The sequence below is a fragment of the Microtus oregoni genome, unplaced genomic scaffold, assembly GCF_018167655.1.
Source record: "Microtus oregoni isolate MIOR12 unplaced genomic scaffold, Mior012 000006F_ref0000085, whole genome shotgun sequence".
NCBI lineage: Eukaryota > Metazoa > Chordata > Mammalia > Rodentia > Cricetidae > Microtus > Microtus oregoni.
This window is the reverse complement of record NW_024543065.1, coordinates 38,223,488-38,239,903: the sequence shown is the minus strand read 5'-3', so window position 1 is coordinate 38,239,903 and position 16,416 is coordinate 38,223,488. Positions and strand designations below refer to the sequence as shown.

At 38.6% G+C, this 16,416-nt stretch overlaps 1 pseudogene; it reads left to right on the top strand.

The window, feature by feature from the left end:
- Window positions 1–724: 724 nt before the first annotated feature.
- Window positions 725–16,416, top strand: part of LOC121449192 — a 96,801-nt pseudogene continuing 81,109 nt past the window's right edge.

Here is a 16,416-nt window from a genome sequence, read left to right as displayed (position 1 = left end):
GCTTTTATGAGTAGAGCAGCAAAGAACATGGATAAGCAAGTATCTGTGAAGTGGTATGTCGAGTCCTATGAGTGTACACCACGGTATAGGACATCTGGGTCATGTGCTAGATTTATTTAACTTGACGATTTTTTTTATTTGACAATTCTTCATATTGATTTCCAGAGTGGCCAGAATTTTATTGGAAATGGTTTTTTTGTTTGTTTGTTTGTTTTTGATGTTGTTGCTGGCTGGATTTCTTGGGAATATTCTTCTTCCTTCTCTGTGACTAATAGTGATGTGCTGTCTTCCCCATGGATGATTACTTCCCAGCTCTCCTGTATTTATCTATCCTTCACATGAAATTTATGACTTCTCATGTTCTAATAGATAAATCCCCTTTTCTTTTATGTATATTTTTCCTCAAAATTAATATGTGTCATGTATCTTTAGTGAAATCAGTTGTGTTAATTTGGAACTATCTTGAAATGCACTTATGTTTCCATGAATTTTAAGAGAGTATTTTTCTAGTTGTAACAGTATGGTTGGTGGTGATTTTCTTACCGGGCTTTAGGTGTATTTACATATTCTTCTGGCATTGGGATCACTGACTAGAAACCTGCTGTATTGTGTTGCGTGGGTCCTCATGTGGATTGACATCATTCTTTATCAGCTTTCAATATTAATTTTTGCTTTTTCTTTTGGATGCCTCTATATGACAGGGCAACAAGCCATCTATTCATTGTTCCTGAAAGAGAAACTTAAAAAAGAAAAAGAGAAAGAAATGGCTGATTCTCCAGGAAGGATGTCCCAGGTCAGTGGTCGTGTCTACTATTGCTATAGAAATGTTATATTTTGTGACATTGCAAGCATTTAATTTTTGTTTTTGATTTTTTTTAAAACTGTTATAAAAAACATTGCAAACAAACAACAAAAAGTTCACATACGAAAAATAACCAGACCCAAAGATTATATAACTCAATGTAATTTTATATAGTTAGAGTTATCATTGGGAACAGGAGCTTTGGAGCCTCTGGAGTCATGGAATTTTATATTTTCACTATCGAATATATTTCTTTGTAATTATGTACCACCCCCCCCCAAAAAAAACAGTGACAGAATTAGAACTAGAAAAGCACCTAACTTTATATCCTTTTTAATCACCTGTGTTTATTATCTGCATTCAGTCCATCCTCAACCCCTGAGGTTTTACTGTACCCACACGTACTATTTAATTCTACATATGATGGAAAACATGTTTTTGTTCTTTCTGACACTGTGTGACCTCATTATATATTTTAAATCCAACCACAACACTGCAAATTTTTGTTACCTTTTTCTCCTCATCTGAATGGCATTTCATTTTATATGTATACCATTTTTGTTACCCTTTTGTCTGTTATTAGATGGTTCGGGTGATTACAGTACTTTGCTGTGGTGAATAAAGCAGCAATAAACATGGGGTGTAAGGTGTAAATTCTCTGTATTGGGGTGTAGAATTTCCTTGGCATATGCCTAGGAATGAAAGAGTTGTTCATGCATTAGTTCTATCTTTAATATTTTTCAATAATCTCCCAACTGATTTCCATAATGGCTGTTTTACTTTGCAGCGCGCGTGCGCGCGCACACACACACACACACCATCAATAAATAAAGGTATCTTTCTTCATCCTCTCTAACATTTGTTGTTAGATTGGTTGATGTCATTCTGCCTGGGGTGAGGTGGTACGTCAAAGTAGTTTTAGTTTGCATTTCCATGATGACATCTTAGGAATTTTGAACACTTTTTGCAATATTTGTTGGCCATTTGTGTTTATGTCTTAGCAAAGTGTCTATTCAGCTTATTTGCCCATTTGTTGATTATCAGTTTTATTCCATTGCTTTTTAATTTCTAAAATTGTTTGTAAATTCTAAGTATGAGCCCCTTTCCAAAGTGTCTCTGGTACAGATTCTCTCCCATTCTGTGGGTATCTGTGTACTCTGCTCATTATTTCCTTTGATAAACATTTTATATCCATGTACTCCAATCTGTTGGTACTTGGGATAAGTTCCTGTGATGTTGGTGTTTTTGCTATTCAAAAGATCTTCCCCATCCTATATCCTGAAAGATATCTCTATGTTTTTTATATTTCTGTGTTTCTGCTCTTAAATATGGTTTTGAACCATTGTAGCATGGTACACTGTAACATTTACAGGTATAGCATTTAAAATCACATTTCCTCATTACAGATTTTCCTTCTGAGACATGTATGCTGTGATCCTGTGGGACATAAAACACAGCATCCATAACAGATAGACAACCACGTCCAGACCTTACATGTGTGTCTTGTTTCCTGTACACTGGCTATGAAACTATTGTGTCATCCTGTTCTCACAGATAGAAAAGCCTTTATACAATGTGACTATATTAGAAATCATCTTTTTATATAATTGTCTTTGCTCATCTACATCCCTAATTTCATTAAGTCTTTTTACATCCAGGAAAGCACTCTGTCTGGGATCATGTGATCAAACTGTACTTTTTTGTTTCAGTGTCTATTAGCATTCTGGGATGTAGCTGTAGACTTCTCCCAGGAGGAGTGGGAATGCCTGAACTCTGTGCAGAGAACTTTGTACATTGATGTGATGTTGGAGAATTACAGCAACCTGGTCTCTGTGGGTAAGAACATTTTGATTGTAGAATTCCTAAGTCATCCTTTAAATGTACCAACTTTATAGGTTGTAAACTATTAAATTGTCTTGAAAATAACAGGAGACTAGGGAAAGCTTGGTAGAAAAGAACTTTTTCTTGGTATTTGTTGTTTTAATTTTCCACACCCTTCATTTGGGCTCCAAGATGCATTCAGAAACTCAGCAGCATATAACGTTTCCACCATGTCTTCCTTTCATTTTTTTTTTCTTTTATTGAAGTAGACTCTTTACTTATTCATTGTCTCAGTTAGAGATTCTTTTGCTGTTAAGAGACACCATGAGCACAGCAACTCTTATAAAGGAAAACACTTAATTGAGTTGGAATCGTATAGTCTTTCAGAAGTTTAGTCCATTATCATCATGGCCAGGGAACATGGAGAATGACAGTATGGTAGCATGAAGGCACATGTGATGCTAGAGAGGTAGCTGATAATCATATATTTTGCAGGCAACAGGAAATAAATGTTTCACGGGGCTTGGTTTGAGACTTCAAAGCCTGCCCCACAGTGACACACTTCCTCCAACAAGGCATATCCACTCCAACAAGGGTACATCTCCCAAGAGCATTACTCTCTATTAGAAGGCATTTTCTTTCAAACCACCACATTCCACTTGCTGGCCCCCATAGTCTTGTAGCCATATCATAATTCAAAAATGAATTCAGTTCGACTTAAAAAGTCCTAATAGTCTGTAACAATCTCAAACTTACTTAAAAGTCTAAAATTCAAAGTTTCTTTTGAGATTAATGCAATCTCTTAATTGTAACCTTTTATAAAATCAAAGTTAAAAAAATCACATATTTCCAACAGGTAATGGCACAGGATATGTTGGGAAGGGATCATAGCAAGGAAATACTGGACTAAGGCAAGACTGTAATCCAGCTTGGCATAATCTCCATGTCTGATGTCAAAACACTCTTCTGATATCCAACTCCTTTCAACTGTGTTGAATACAACATACATCTTTCTGTTGGACTGGTTCCACTCCCTGTTAGTAGTTTTCTTGGGCAGGTATCCCAAGGGTATGGCATCTCTAACATCTTGGGTTCTCCATGGCAATCCAAGGTTCGAGCAAGGCCTCTCTTTGCCTCCATTCATGGACACTCTTGACACATGCCTGGCCTTAGCAGCTTTCCTTAGTCTCAGGGGCAAATTCCATAGCCACTTTCTTCTATGCTTAACTCCAGAACTATGAGCCCGAAACTGATAAGTTCTGCTGCTTACTGGGGCTGGAACATGGATCTCTTGTTCAATTACATCTTTTTTGATGGTTTTCTTCTCTGCCTAAGCTTGTCTCTTCTGGAATTTGCTTTGTAGATCATGCTGGCCTCAAACTCAGAGATCCACCAGCCTCTGTCTTCCCAGTGCTTGTCTTTTTTTTAAATTTTTTTTATTTTTTGGTTTGTCGAGACAGGGTTTCTCAGTGGCTTTGGAGCCTGTCCTGGAACTAACTCTGTAGACCAGGCTGGTCTTGAACTCACAGAGATCCGCCTGCCTCTGCCTCCCGAGTGCTGGGATTAAAGGCGTGCGCCACCATCACCCGGCTCCCAGTGCTTGTCTTATGTGCACCACCACATTGGCTCTAAGCTTTTCTTCAGTTTCTTTTTACAAGTTCAAAACTTAGCTACGGCAGATCTTGCCCTAAGGTCAACACTCCCTTTATTCCATTTCTTAATCTGTTTATCTCCAAGAACATAGGGATTTAGTGCCATTCTACTTCCTAGTGCTTCTTATCCCCTCAAATTTTACATTTTATTTCTCCATTTCATTATAAATCTTTATTAGAGTTATCACTGATAAACACATGACAAAAGACTCTATACCTGACTGTTTTGAAATTTTCTCTACAAATAGAATTAATGTAAAACCCCTCACTTTAGCCTCTGGCAGACTCTGTACAAAGGCAAAAAGCAGCCACTTTGTTCACCAAAATATCACAAGAACAATCTCTAGACAATACTCCTCTGAAATCTCTTTTGCCAGCTCCCACAGTTCATCAAATCATGCTCAGCACCACTCTCTTCCATGCTACTACTGTTATGTCCCATTAAGCAATACTTAAAGCTTTCAATTGCTTTTCAAAGTCCAAATTCCTCGAAACAAAAACATGGTCAGGCCTATCATAGCAATACCCCACTCCTAGTAACAACCTTTGTCTTAATTGTCTGAGTTAAGGTTTCTATTTCTGTGAAAAGATACTGTGACCATGGCAACTTATTAAGGAAAGTATTTAATTGAAGTGTTGACTTATAGTTTCAGAAGTTTAGTCTATTATCATCTTTGCTGGGGACCATGGTCACTGGGAGCATGGCAACATACAGACAGCCACAGTGCTGGAGAGGTGACTGAGAATTCTATACTTTGCAGAAAACAGGAAGTGAACTGTCTCACTAGGCATGGCTTGAGCATATGTGATACCTCAAAACCCACCCCACAGTGACACACTTCCTTCCACAAGGCCACACCTACTCCAATAGGGCCACACATCGCTATGGGTGCCGTTTTCTTTCAAACCACGACATATCCTGATTATACTTCTTCCCTCTACAACTCAGTTTCTCACCATATACCCTCCCCTCAATATCCACTCCTCTTCTTTCACTAGGAAAAAAACAGGCTTCTAAGAGATAACAACCAAGCATGACAAAGTAAAATTTAAAAAGATAAAGCAAAAACCATCATACTGAAGTTAAACAAGGTAACCCAACAGAAAGATAAGACTCCTAAGAAAAGGCACAAGAATCAGAGACCCTTTTGTTCTCACACTCAGTAGTCCCATGATCAGACTAAGCTTAAAGTAGTAATATGTAGGAAGAGGACCTAGTACAGACCCATCTAGGCCTTGTGCCTGCTACTTTAGTCTTTGTGAGTTCACTTGCACTTCGCTAAATTGAATTGAGGGTCTTATTCTGCTGGTATTCTCCATCCACCTAGCTCTTATACTCTTTTCACCTTTTCTGCACGGATCCCTGAACTCTGAGGGGAGGGAGTTGATGGAGCTATCCCATGTAGACTCTCTCTCTACATATTCTCTGGCTGTAGGGTCTGCATCTGTTCCCATCTGCTGCTGGAGAAAATTTCTCTAATGATGACTGAATATATCATGGGTACAGCACAATATCATTAAGATTCACTTTATTGATACTTTTTTTTAGACCAGTAGTGTTGGATATTACCCTCAGTCTCTGTGTTATCTAGTCTCTGCCCTTAATTACCCAAACAGTGTCCATTATGGGTTATGTCTTATGGATTGGACCTTAAGTCAAATAAAACATTTATTGACTACTTCCACAATTTCTGTATCTGTATTTTCCTAGCATATCTTTTAGCAGGACAGATTGTAGTTCATACATTTTGTGGCAGATTCCATATCATAAAGCTCCATGTCCATCATTGAATTTTACATTGTTTTAATTGTGAGAAATACTAAAGATATGCAACTTAAAATTTTCCCTACCTATGCCGAATACTCTGATAGAAAATAGAAATTGCAAAAATCATTTCTAGATTCCTCTACTTTTTGTTTTCTTCATATACTAAGCCCAGTACCATGTTAAACATCTATATTCTTCTTTAAAATTCTTTCATGGGTCATGAGCTACTTCACAGTACATATGGATTATTGTATACAAGGTAGTGTGGTTACCAGTCCAGAGCAAATGAGATTGCCCTGGAATGTGGAGAGAAGGTAGCCACAACTAGGGTGGGCTAGTGAATGAGTGGGAAAACCGTGATGGCTTCAAGTTAAAGAAAAAGCAAGAGCTGAGAATATTTTTGCAATATTGAATTCCACTTGAAAGGATTCCTGATAATTGAACTTATTATAGTGTCTTGGCCCCAGCATGTGTACTGCCTGTTGTATCTGTTAGAAGGCATTGTGCCTTTTACACCTGAGTTATGATGACTCAATACTAGTATAAAATATGATTTTATTTGAATGTACTTATATCAAATTGGAATAATTTTACAAATTCTAACATTAGTCCATGAAGTAGGATTATTCCGTAATTGCCTTCCTTGCGTGTATGTCTTCACATTGCATCTTTCATTTTATTCCCAGTGGAGTAAACACAAACACCTTTGGGAAATATTCTCAGGAGTCGGTGTACAGAGTAGACTTGAGAACAACCCTATAAGGAAAGTTAAGAAACACAGCAGTGTGTGGAACTCAGACAGTGGAGGATAGAAATAAGCAATAGCTGCTCTTAAAAGCCTTGTCACAAATGATTTAGAACATCTGCTGTCTAGGAGAATAGTTGCTTTGCATCCATCACATTTGAAGACTCTAATGTGTTTTCTAGCGAAAGCAATAAACTCTTTGATGCTTTTTTTGAGTAAACCTTTAATCTGAAGAGGAATTCTGAACTGTAGTCTCTGCATTGCTCTTAATGAGTAGGTACAGATATGGTAAACCTGGGATTGGATTAAACTCTTTTTTCATCAATGTCTGAGGAAATGCATATTTAAAAATAGAGATGCGCATTCTAAATATAATCAGTCAGTAAGCTCCATGTCAAGGACTAATTACCGATTCCTCAAATATTTGTTTCATCTTCCATGAAGGCTGTCACTCTCTTTTTGTAAAAATTCATATAACTGTAGTGAAAAAATATGTTGACTACTGGGACTTTTATTTGAAATAGATGTAAGTTGACTTATCTAATAGAAAACTTAGAGATTGTCATTTATCAATGTTAAATCTTGGAACAAGCCTTAGTAATCTTTATCATTTTCTAGAGAACTATTGCAAATGTGATCCTGTCCATCAGCATGTGAATAATGAAAAGGAGTCTCATCAGTGTAATGAGCTTGGCAAAGTTCTTCATGACCCATCCACATGTGTACTTAATAAAACAAGTGAAACTCCAGAAAACTCTAATGACTGCAGATGCAGTAATCACAGGGATGCCTCTATTGACTCATCAAATATCAGTAGACATAAAAGTATGCATACTGGAGAAGAACTTTGTAAATTTAAAGACTATGAGAAATCTTTAAATTTGTGGTCCCACATTATTCAAGATCAGAGAGTCGTCTACATTACAAAAAAAGAGCACAGACAGGGACAATATGATGATGTTTTCAGCTGTGGTCTTTTACAACAAACTATCTACATTGGAGAGAAACCACATCAGTGTAAGAAATGTGGAAAATGCTTCAGTACTGCCTCAAGCCACACTGTACATCAGAGAATTCATACCGGAAAGAAACCCTACAAATGCAACATTTGTGACAAATCCTTTAACCAGTGCACAAATCTGAAAATACATCGAAGACTTCATACTGGGGAGAAACCTTACATATGTGAAGAGTGTGGAATGTCATTTCGTCAGTTGTCAGCACTTAAAAACCATTGGAAAATGCATACTGGAGAGAAGCCTTACAAATGTCAGGAATGTAACAAATCTTTTACTGTGAAGTCAACTCTTACAAAGCATCAGAGAATTCATACTGGAAAGAAACCCTACAAGTGCAATGTTTGTGACAAATCCTTTACCCAGTGTTCAAGTCTGAAAACTCATCAAAGACTCCATACTGGAGAGAAACCTTACAAATGCAGAGAATGTGGAAAGTCCTTTCCTCAGTTATCAGCACTTAAAAGCCATCAGAAAATGCATACAAACAAAAGACATGCTGGAGAGAAGCTTTATCAATGCAGTGAGTGTGACAGATCCTGTCGACACTATTCATCATTAAAAAGGCATCAAAAAATTCATTCTCTAGAGAAATTATACACATGCAAAGAATGTGGTAAGTCCTTCCTTGAATTATCACACCTGAGAACCCATTACAGAATCCATACAGGTGAGAAGCCATACAAATGTGAGATATGTGACAAATGCTTTACCACAAGCTCCATTCTTAAAACACATCAGAAAATTCATACTGGAGAGAAACCGTACAAGTGTATGCAATGTGACAAATCTTTTATCCAGGACTCACATCTTAGAAGACATCAGAGAGTTCACACTGGAGAGAGACCTTACAGTTGTAACGAATGTGACAAATCTTTTTCTAAGAGCTCAACTCTTAGAGAACATCAGAAAATCCATACTGGAGAGAAAACTTACAAATGCAAAGCCTGTGACCTATCCTTTATCCAGTATTCAAATCTGAGGAACCATCAGAAAGTCCATACTAAAGTGAGACATAACTTCTGTAAGGAATGTGGCAAATCTTTTAGTAGAAGCTCATATATTAGAGTACATCATAAAATTCATACTGGAGAGAAACCGTACAAATGCAAAGACTGTGACAAATCCTTCACCCAGAGTTCAAATCTTAGAACACATTGCAGAGTTCATAAAGGAGAAAGACAGTGCATATGTAAGGAATGTGGTGAATCTTTTACTAAGTTCTTAACTCTTCGAGCACATCATAAAATTCATACTGGAGAGAAAAATGCCATTGTGCATAATGTGATGTAGCATTTATCTGGTATTCTCTGCTTACAAATCACAACAGTAGACACAAAGAAACATAACGATATGAAAATTGTAAAGCCTTTAATGAGGTTTAAATCTTAGAAAAGTACCACAGAGTTTATATTAAAATAAAATTCTGCAAAATAACTGTAAAAAGACTTTTTTTTAACTGTGTATAGATATTTGATTGCATGTATGTCTGTGCACTCCATGTATGGTTCTTGCCTGTAGAGGTCAAAAGAAGGTGTCAGATCCCAAAATCTGGAGTTATAGACAGTTGTGAGCTGCTAGATATATTCTGAGAATTGAACCCTTCTCTGGAAGATGAGCCAGTGTTCTCAACCAGTAAGCCATTTCTCAAGCTCCTGGTAAAAGCTATAATATAAAAATTTATCTTGTTCAACATCCAAAACTTCATACTAATTCCATGCATAGTTGTGCTCACCTTTAATCACAGTATTCCAGACACAGAGGCAGGAGGATCTCTGTGAGTTCGAGGCCAGCCTGATCTAAATAGTACATATGCAGAAGTATATAAACCCTGTCTCAAAAAAAAAAATAAAAACAATAAGGACAAAAGTAGCATCAAAAATTGTGACAAAGTTCTTGTTTTTCCTCTAATTTTGTTGTTTTAATGAAATCCATGCTTCTGACAAACCATGTGAAAGTAAACATAAATCATACCCATGTCTTAATGTTCATTGGAAATTTCATTCCCGAAGTGCATTCAGTTTGACAAATCCTTTGCCCAGTGTTGTAATAGTATGCATAAAAGACAATTCATCATGAAAGAAAACACAACTACTCTAATAATTTTTCATCATTTATTCACCCTCAAAATCTTTATGCTATATTCAAACCTTCCAAATAGTGAGATGTGAGAAACTGTAAAGAGTAAGGCTGTGAATGTGACAAAATGTACATGTTCACATACATTTTAGAAATCCCTAAGGTCAGGGCTGGAGAAATGGTTCAGTGGTTAAGAGCACTGGAACTTGTTCTACCATAGGTCCCTGGTTTGATTAACGGCAACTACATGACCACTTTCAACTATCTAACTCTTTTACTAAGGGATCTGTTTTCTGGATCCTACAGATACTGCATGCACATAATACACAGACAAAATGCCCATACATATAAAATAATTATTTAATTAAAAATAAATCTCCAAGGTTGCAAAACATGGTAGGACATGCCTTTAATCTCAGCACTTGAGTTAGAGACAGGCTGATCTCTGGTAGACAGGGCCAGCCTGGTCTACAGAGCAAATACCAAGACAGCCAGGGTTATACCTTGAAAAAAGAAAAGAAATTCCCAAAGGCATACAGAAATTTGTTTTGAACTTCTGAGGGACAATAAGTACATATTTAATCTGTCTTATTATTGTGAAGAAACACCATGACCACACAACTCTTGTTTTTTTTTTCATTTTAAACAAGAAGTTTATTTAAACAACAAGACACTTGACTTGAAGGGAAAACTATCTAGGATCATTTTGTTCAAGAGTAATTTATCCCTACTTAAAGACATGTAGGGCAATCTGTACCGTTGCTTGGATATATTTTGATGGGTAGAGGAGCTGAAATGGAGCAAAAACTAATACAGAGCTTTTTAGAGTTTGTAAATATTATATTGCTGCCCCTGTGCTGGCGGTGTACCTGCTGGTGCCTTCATGCTGCTCTGGGACTTGGAAAGGCCAAACTGAGGACTGTCTTCACCCATGCAAGCAGCGGTGCTTTAGTCACTTAGACGAAGCCTCTGTGGCTGCGTAACTGGTTGGAAGAATGATGGGAATGGGGCATTTGGCCTAACAATGGCCTGGGTTACCTCTGAGATTGTGGCTGTCCATGCACTGGTGCAATTTTTCTGTGGAGTCCCTCACGTAATCCTTTGTATTCCTGGCCACACTTCTGTGTGTTTCGAGGCTCACCAGTCAGCCCCACATTGGGTACTATATGTCGGGGATCAGCCTTGACAAAAATAGCTCTTGCCAGCATAATAAAATGGAGAAACAGAATAGTGTCAGGAGGGCATTCCTGTGAGCACTGAAATTCGACTGCATTTAATTTCCAATTGCTTAAAATACCTCTGACCACAAAATGTAGGAGTAAGACCAAAAAAAAAAAAACTGCATTAACATGATACAAGGAAATGAACAGACCAGTTGAAGATCATGGGCCACATCCATAGTTAAACATTCTGTTGCTAGAACAAAATAAGTCATACTCACACCCTAGACCAAAACATTCTGTAGGAAAACCACTCCCTGTGTGGAATCCAATGTTTTTTTTTTGTTTTGTTTTAGTTTTTCATTAAAGATTTATTTATTTATTTATTCTGTATACAGTGTTCTGTCTGTCTGTATGCTTACTAGCCAGAAGAGGGCACCAGATCTCACTATAGATGGCTGTGAGCCACCATGTGGGTGCTGGGAATTGAACTCAGGACCTCTGGAAGAGCAGTCAGTGCTCTTAACCTTGGAGCCATCTCTGCAGCCCTGGAATCCAATGTTATCTCCTTAAGGGAACTGGAACTTTCTTGGATCCCTTAGACTTTTGTTTGGAGGAGAAATATATCTACTTCTGTATTCCTGAAATACAAGGTCTGGATACTAGCCACACCTGTTGACAATAAACTTGAAAGAACAGAACTCTCTGATCAATGGAAATAGGCTCACATTTTTGGGCCTCCACTGTCCTCCCTCCCTTCTCCCCTCCTCCTCCCCTTCTACCCTCCTTTCTCCCCCCCTCCTAATTTTCTCAGGAGGTCTTGACTGTATCCCCTTCCCATGGGATCCATGTATGTCTCTTTTAGAGATCTACTTGTTACCTAGCTTCTCTGGGATCATGAAATATAGGCTGCTTATGGTTTGCTTTATGGAATATATTCTTACACTGTTGCCTACTACTCTGGGTTGGGATAATAATAGGTACCAAAAGCTATCTATAGAATGCCTATCAAAATCCCAGCAAAGACAAGCCGGGCGATGGTGGTGCACGCCTTTAATCCCAGCACTTGGGAGGCAGAGGCAGGTGGATCTCTGTGAGTTCGAGACCAGCCTGGTCTACAGAGCTAGTTCCAGGACAGAGAAACCCTGTCTCGAAAAAAAAAAATCCCAGCAAAATTCTTCATAGACCTCGAAAGAACAGAACTCAACTCCATATGGAAAGTTGTAGTAGGGAGCTACAGGCTGTGGTGGTGCACACCTTTAATCCCAGAACTTGGGAGGCAGAGGCGGGCAGACTGCTATGAGTTCGAGTCCAGCCTGGTCGACAAGAGCTATTTCCAGGACAGGCTCCAAAACTACAGTGAAACCCTGTCTCGGAAAAAAAAAAAAGAAAAGAAAAACATAAAAAAAAAAGAGAAAGTGGGAAGTACACATGAACGCATTCGCACAGGAGACCACTTTCTAAATATAACCCCAGCAGCACAGACACTGAGAGAAACAATTAATAAATGGGACCTCCTGAAACTAAAAGGCTTCTGTAAAGCAAAGGACATGGTCAAAAAACAAGACAACAGCCTACAGAACGGGAAAAGATCTTCCCCACTAACCCCACATCAGACAAGGCCTGATCTCCAAATATACAAAGAACTCAAGAAATTGGTCAACAAAAGAACACATAATCCAATAAAAAAAATGGAATATAGACCTAAACAGAGAACTCTCAACAGAGGAATCTAAAATGGCTGAAAGACACTTAAGGAAATGTTCAACATCCTTAGTCATCAGAGAAATGCAAATCAAAACAACTCTGAGATTCCATCTTACACCTGTAAGAATGGCCAAGATCAAAAATACTGATGACAACTTATGCTGGAGAGGCTGTGGGGAAAGGGGAACACTTCTGCATTGCTGGTGGGAATGCAAGCTGGTACAGCCCCTTTGGATGTCAGTGTGGTGATTTCTCAGAAAATTAGGAAACAACCTTCCTCAAGAACCAGTAATGCTACTTTTGGGTATATATCCAAAGATGCTCAATCGTGCCACAAGGACATGTGCTCAACTATGTTCATAGCAGCTTTGTTTGTCATAGCCAGGGCCTGGAAACAACTTAAATGCCCCTCAACCAAAGAATGGATAAGAAAAATGTGCTACATTTACAACAATGAAGTACTACATAGCAGAAAAAAAATAGCGACAGCTTCAATTTTGCAGGAAAATGGATGGAGCTAGAAAACATTATTTTGAGTAAGGTAACCCAGACATAGAAAGACAATAATCATATGTACTTACTCATAAGTGGTTATTAAACATAAAGCAAAAAAAAACAGGCCTACAAACCACAATTTCAGAGAACTAAGACAACAATGTGGACACAAAGAGAGACTTACATAGATCTAATCTACATAGGAAGTAAAAAGTAGGAAAAGACAAGATCTCTTGAGTAAATTGGGAGCATGGGGACCTTGGGGGGGTTTGAAAGGGTAGGGGAGTGGCAGAGAGGGGAGCAGAGAAAAATGTAGAGCTCAGTTAAAAAAATAATAATTAAAAAAAGAAAGTCCTTATCAACATGGGTACATATAAGAAAACCTAGATGTAGACATGCACAACAGAAAACAGGAGAATACAGAAAACCTGTGAAAACTGGCACATTGCCATTTGTTCTTTTAAATCACTAAGACGGCAAGAAATTCCTATCACAATACAGATGTAATTCTTATTAATAAAAACCTAAAGTCAGATATTAGGGTAAAAGCTGAATGATCAGAGAAGCAAAACAACAGCCATTAATTTCTTACCTCTATGAATGAACACTCAGAGACCCTGTCTCCACCCACCTTATACATCTTTCTTTGCCTCCTTAGTGTTGGGATTAAAGGCGTGCACCACCAAGGTCAGTCTGGCTTGTCTTAAGTGCGAAGATTAAATATGTGTGCAAGTACTGCCTATGGTTAACTAGCAGCTAACTCCACCCTTTGAACTCCAGGCAAGCTTCATTTGTCAGAACACAGACAAAATATATTTCACAATCCTATTACATAGTTTACAGAAAGTAATCCTGAAAGTACCAAGAAACAGTAGACAGCCAGAAAATACTAGGAGTATCAAACGTAGAAGTGATCTCTATGGTATATGACATTTGCAGCAGTGGAAAGCACCTAGTATTGCCATGAGCACAGACAACAGGAGATATCCATGGGTAACAGTAGATGGATGTAACAGTCTATAAATATACTTCCATTGTTGTTGCTTTTTTTAAGTTAATGGAGACCGAGTTTTTCTGTGTAGCTCTGGCTGACAAAGAACTTGCTTTGTAGACCAGAGTGGCCTGAAACTCAGATATCCGCCTGCCTCTGCCTTCTGAGTGCTGGGATTAAAGGCGTGCACCACCAATCTGGCCAACATAGCTCCATTTTTTTTTCTTGATTTTTCGATACAGGGTTTCTCTGTATAGTCTTTGCTGTCCTGGAACTCACTGAGATTCACCTGCCTCTGCCTCTTGAGTGCTGAGATTAAAAGGCCTGGGCCACCACTTACTTTCATTCTTATCAAACTCAGTTGGCATTATTTTCAGGAATGGAGAAAAAACACTAAAAGGCAGAGAACGCGGCTAGAAACCAAGGCTCAAATTTTCTGAACACAATAAACCATTTCTTTCACCATTTTATAATTTATTAAAATCATACATGAAAACCAATTAATATGATGACATGCTATGAAGGGAATGACAGCAACACTCAATGTATAGCGAAATACAATTTCATTTGCTTCCTAGTGTCAATTCTTCCTCAGAACCTCTTCTCAAACCTATAATAGGATAATTGTGAGGAGATTTTTCTCAGAGCAAGTCTCCCAAATTCTTTCTAGTGAAAGAAAATGTGACAAAACTGATCTCATGTCCCATTTCCACATGAACCCCTTACCACTCTTTCACCAATGCCTCCACCATACCTGGATCCTTAGCTACGGTCTCCTCTCTCCTTCCAGGTCTCCTTGTTCTGCTGCAGAGGTGAGCAGGTCTGGGTGATCAGCAAGCCCTGTAATTAAGAAAGAGATTGTTCAGAAAGCATCTGGATTCCTAAAACAGTACTGTGCTCAGTAGATGAAGGATGAAGAGAGGATTCTATAAATGAGTCCAAGTGTCCTGCAATGTCAGAGTACTGGAAACATTTAGAAAGCATTAGTTAGCGTAACTTGAATGCCCCTTCCAGTCACAGCTCAGTCAGAAATCAATGGTAGAAATGAAATCGAATGATTGGGATGAGGTTCTGTGACATTCTGAATTCATCACAGACCCAGGGTGATGGAAGCCTCACACCTCCCAAAGGGAAACATACAAAGAAGAAGGAACATTCCTTGAAATGTTTTTTCCCCTCTGAGGATTCCTCTTTATTCTGTGGGATGTGAGACTCATTCACACAAAGCTAACACACTTGCAGATTGGTTTGTACAGAAACCCCAAGGAACAGGGGAGACTACAAGCTAACTATTCTCTACCAGAGAAACCAGACCTCTGTAATTCTGTGGGATCCAGTACCAGTAAAAAGCCCTCTCAGCAGGCTTCAGGCATTGCTCCTCCTGCTGGGAAAAGTCCAGTCTCAACACTGGCTGTCTAAAGACCACAAAGTAAAAAACAGGAGTTTGAATGGTTATGTAGGGGCACACCTTTAATCCTAGCTCTCAGCATGCAGAGGTGGGTGAAACTCTCGAAGTTCATGTTCAACTAGTACTACATGGTGAATTTGGTCTTACGCTGTGAGTTCAGGTCTCAAAGCTGTGAGTTCAGGTCTCAAGCAAAGCAAACACAAGAACCAAAACAAACAAACGAAAGAAGGAAAGAAAAACCAACAGTTTGGTCAGTTACATGTATATGGGCAGAGTGCTTTTCTTGAACCAAGGAGACAGAAGACTACTCTAGACATTTTTTTTTATTTTTGAGACAGGGTTTCGGCGAAGGTTTTGTTTCCTGTCCTGGGACTAGCTCTTCTAGACCTGGCTGGCCTCGAATTCAGAGATCCGCCTGCCTCTGCCTCCCAAGTGCTGGGATTAAAGGTGTGTGCCACCACCACCCGGCAAGACATTTTTCTGAGGTAGATGAGTGATAATTATTCAATAACATCCTTTCCTTCCTCCCTTCCTTTTTTTTTCCTGTGTGTGTGTGTGTGTGTGTGTGTGTGTGTGTGTGTTTTGTTTTTTGTTTTTTTTCAAGACAGGGTTTTTCTCTGTAGCCCTAGTTGTCCAGAAACTTGCTCTGTAGACCAGACTGGCACTGAACTCACCTGCCAAAAGTGTGTGCCACCACCTCCTGGTTTATAATGCCTTTTTTAACTGTGAGAATACTGACACCCTCAAACAGCATTCTGTGCTTTCCAGACTC